Source organism: Triticum dicoccoides, chromosome 6B (genome assembly GCF_002162155.2).
Source record: "Triticum dicoccoides isolate Atlit2015 ecotype Zavitan chromosome 6B, WEW_v2.0, whole genome shotgun sequence".
Taxonomy (NCBI): domain Eukaryota; kingdom Viridiplantae; phylum Streptophyta; class Magnoliopsida; order Poales; family Poaceae; genus Triticum; species Triticum dicoccoides.
The window spans coordinates 585,196,890-585,201,634 of record NC_041391.1 but is presented as its reverse complement, the minus strand read 5'-3'; the positions used below and the strand labels follow the sequence as shown (position 1 = coordinate 585,201,634).

Here is a 4,745-nt window from a genome sequence, read left to right as displayed (position 1 = left end):
GTGAGTTTTATTCAATATTACTGTGCATCCTTCTCGTCTTGTCATGCAAACATGAAGGTAGAGGTAAGTAATAAAGGTAAGGGTGCGGTCGATGGATTACAATCCATTAGTAACGTGGAAAGGAATTGTGTTCCTTAGCTGCGTCCCACCTAACGAATTCCTCAAGATTAATGTTGATGTAAGTTTTGTGGAGGCCATTAGCACTGCAAGCGTAGGGGTGGTTCATAATGGAGAAGTTCTTCTTTCCTCGTGGGATTATACTGGTACTTGTTTTAGAGCGGAACTTCGAGCAATCATCTCAGGACTTTATATCGGTATCACTCTTCACAAGCCCATAATTTTGGAAACTGATTGCTCTTTTGTGGCTTTCGTTTTTGCAAATGATAATCTGGACAGGTCAAAACTTGTTGATTTGAAGAAGGAAGCATTGAGTGTCTCCAAGATGATGAGTATTTTAAAAATCACCAAGATAAATAGGAAGGCGAATATGGTGGCACATAAGATTGCGAAGTTTAGTTTTATTAATAGGTCTGATGGTATTCTAATTAATAGTGTTCAGTCCTGCGTGGCAAGAGTTGTAACGAATGATTGTATGAACATTCATTTTAATTAATTTATATATGAGTGGGGTTTCCAAAATAATATATTCAGCGAGTCAACTTAAAAGTCCATGGTTTCATTCTGTGATATTTTCTTCTGCATACAGCTGGGAATAAGTGGACACATGTACTATTTCTGTGCTAAAATATAGGACGTTTTTAAGACTAAACTAGCCTACAAAAGCGTCTTATATTTTGATACGGAGGAGGTACTTTTCAACGGGAAAGTGTGAAAGAAATCATGAAAACTGCCAGACAAAAGCTTGTTTGCCTGACTAAAACGTGTTGCAGCACACGTGCACCGAAAATGAGCTGTGACATTTTTTTTTCGCGTACAATAACAAGACATGCAAATATCCATAAACACTAGGAGTACTTGTTTAATTTTAAGAACATAATACAGATCAGAATTTACAGCATAGTAGTAGAACGACAAAATGAACTTCTCCTATTCAGCCGAATAAAAATTTAACAGACCTGTTTAGTCTTTCAGATATATATTCTTAAAAAAGCAAAATAAATTCATCAATTAACCAAACAATAATTATATTCTTGATTGTCCTGTAGTTTTTATTTAATACAGATCTCTTTGCTCGGATACCATATTGAACTCATGCATCAGCCAGTTGCTCCAAAAGTCCAAACTGATGGAGAAAGATGGGCAATATATTTTAACACATATAATCATGCAAGTTAGCACCTAGGCATGCCCGCAGGACGGCGCATCATTTTAGCTTCGGGGGTCTTGCCATCCTTTACGATGAACACAGTATCCATCCCCCATACCTGATGACGATCGAAGTGACAGTGCATAAACCACACACCTAGCATAAACCATTCATTTCAATTTCAACTAAGTGACAAGGAGATTCATAACCAAAATTAAGTCTAAAGCACTCACCGGGATTTGTAGCACGGAAGCGAACTGCCGCCCAGCCAGCCTTGGGCACGGAGACGGTGTTCTGGTACGGCGGGTCGATCAAGTTGTATGTGCCCGGATCCTTGTGCATGTCGAAGTTCCCAAACCCTCTTCCCACCACGTAGAAGGCGAACCCGTGCAGGTGCATCGGGTGGGTCTCGGCTCCTAGGATGGCCGTGTCCTGGAAAACCACCTCCACCACGGCTCCGTAGCCCAGCACCTTTACCTTGGTGCCGCGCTTCGTGAACCAGCGCTCCGTTGGGACGTTGTCGTCGGTAAAGTTGAAGAAGAAGGGCGGCTTATCGGGGAAGTCCGCCTCGTACACGCCGCGGACGGAGCCGTAGTAGGCGTCGAGGATGTCCACGGAGGGGGTCTGGAAGCTTACGTTGTTGAGGCTAGCGGCGAAGCGGCTGCCATTGCCAAGGGGGCCATCGCACGTCATGTTGCCCGCGCACGGCGTTGACGGCGATGGTAATGAGCATGTGCTCATCGACATGGGCTGGCACGTCTGCGGGGTGGTCCTTGTTGGCCAATGACCGGAGCTGCTCTGTGTATGTGGTCGCCGCGTCGGTGTCGTTGACGGCTGGAAGGTTGGGGAAGTCCGGCGTGCCCGCGCGAGCGGCACACGGCGCGTCCGTGTACTCCATGATGGCCGTGGCGGTGCTGTTATTGAAGTCGATGCCGGTGTTCGACGCGAACGTCCGTGCCGCCATGTAGTACCGGCAATTGGACGAATCGTTCGTGGCGCGGTCGGCCTCCAGGAGCGCGTCCACGGTCTGGCCCGGCGAGATCATGATATAGTCGACGGTTAACGCCTTGGTGTAGCGCGCGTCTGTGCCAACCACTGTGAGACGGTGCCCTGCGACACCGAAGAAGAGCTCGTTGGCCAATGCCGCGTTGATGATCCGGAGCAGGTACGTCTTGCCACTCTCCACGTGTAGCTTGAAGGTGCCGTTCTTGGAGCACGGGAACAGGTCTCCCGGCTGGCCGTTGATGGTGTTCGCATCAGAAATATTGACCTCGCCACCAGTCCGTTTGGCCTCCTGGAGCAGACGGTTCACATCAACGTTCCACCACTCACCTGCGAATCAACATCTCGCATATTAATACCACATGGTGCACACAACATGATTCATACATCAAACAAGTTCAATAGATATACATACCGAGGATGACGGGTATCTCCTTGTGTGGCTTCTTGAACGGGAAGGTGGTACCCTTCTTGGGGTGGATGACGATGGCGCCATGGACGGTGGTGCGGTCAAAGTCGCTGTGCGCGTGCCACCAGAGCGTGCCCTCTTCTTCGGACAAGATGACCGTGTAGGTGAGGTTGCCGCCGGGCTGGATGGGACACTGCGTTATGTACTCCGGCCCGTCGGACCACGGGTTCCTTGGCTGGTCCACACCATGCCTACACACAAGGAGGTTGCCCATGATCACGTCAGAAGGTTAACCATCTGGGCAGGCAAAGAAGATAAGTTTTGTTACGTGAATGGCGCGGTGGAATCAAACTTACCAGTGGATGGTGATGTTTTTGTTGCCTTGGTTGATGACGTTGACGACGACGATGTCGCCCTTGCGCGCGTAGATGGTCGGACCGGGGAACTGTCCGTTCACGGTGAGCACGGTTTTCTCGTGACACAGCCTTGTGTAGTTAGTCTGTTTTATCTGCAAGAAGAATGCCGTTAGTTCATTTCGTGCATGCAGGTATCGCCGTAGCTATCACTGTAAGGGAAGTTGATTTGGTAAGAACAGTGTAATTTTGACTTTTGAGGTGTTGTTGAAGAACAGAAAGTTAACAGGGTGCCGTGTCATTGGCTCATTGCTGCTCTGGTCACTAGCTAGCTAGTAGCTAGTTCTCATGACTGCGTTTGTGAAACCCATGAAACTTCGTAAGATGCACACTCCCTCCATCCCAAGATAAGTGTCGCTACTTTACTAAGATTGCTAGACGAACATGATTGGCACACTTTTTGTATGTATGTATATATATATATATATATATATATATATATATATATATATATATATATATATATATATATATATATATATATATATATAGACCCAAGCACATACAACGAAAATGCATCCTACGTGAATGCTTATGGAGTGCAGGACTGCAGGTAGACTTACAACGAAATCGTAGTGGTGGTTCTTGGAGCCCTCGGCCGGGGTGACTGCAGTACCGAGTAACCAAAGCATAGCTACACTGATCGCCATGCCAACGTCGTTACGATTTCGACCGCCTAGCGATTACTGCACGAGGTTAAGGAGCTAGCTATGTATAGGTAACACAGTAGAGTTCGAATCCAAGCAGTACGTGTGTGCGATGGCCGTTGGAGGCAGCCCCACGGGAGTATTTATAGGAGCTAGCGATGAGCCGGTCGAGACGTCGGGCGATGCATGCATGCCTGCCCCAGCTGCATGGCGTTTAATTAGTTTCAGATTATTGATTCCCTTCATACAATTAGTTGGTCGAGTCTTCCACGTTTCATTTTCTTCTGCGATGACAGCGACAACCACAACGTCTGAGTAGCTGGCCCCGGAAGTGGAAGCCTTCGCGGCAACTAAGCTCGGACGAGGGCATTTTAAGCACACTAACTTGAACGGGCTAAGAGTTAGAGCATCCACAGCCGGACCTCTCAAACCCGCCTCATATGTCCGAATGGGCCATCCAGTCACTGTCTGGTCACGAAAATCTGACCCAGACGGATGCTCAAATGGGCCTCAAACGCCAAGGCTGACCGGCACCCCTCATATTCAGCCCAAATATGAGGCGGATATGGGGGCACCCGGGCACGCCCGCCGACCCCGCTGCAAGTCGTAGCGGTCCCACCTGCAGCGATCAAAGCTCCAACCTCTCCCACCTGTAGCGACCGAAACTCCTCCATCTCTCATCGGTGCAACCAAATTTTAGTCCCACGTCACCGGGTGAGGCGGACGCCGCCGGGCTTAAATAGCTGCGCCAGCGGACGGAGGCAAGCTTGGCTGTTGTTGTGTAGGTCTATCAATTCTGGCATGTGTGATCGAGATAAATTTGAAACTAGATTGCATTTCATTGACTGATGATTGTTCATCAAGTGTTACGTTTGTCTCAATCATATACGTTGATACCTCTACTACAATGACAATTGATTTTATTTTATTTTGATGCATAGATACATAGTGATTCAAAAAAAGCCGACACCAATGTTCCCTATGTGAAGGAGATAGACCCTGACTAT

The 4,745-nt window shown here is 47.8% G+C and overlaps 1 pseudogene; it reads right to left on the bottom strand.

Annotated features, from left to right (window-relative positions):
• Positions 1-1,292: 1,292 nt before the first annotated feature.
• LOC119322216 lies at positions 1,293-3,741 on the bottom strand (annotated as a pseudogene).
• Between the last annotated feature and the right edge of the window lie 1,004 nt (positions 3,742-4,745).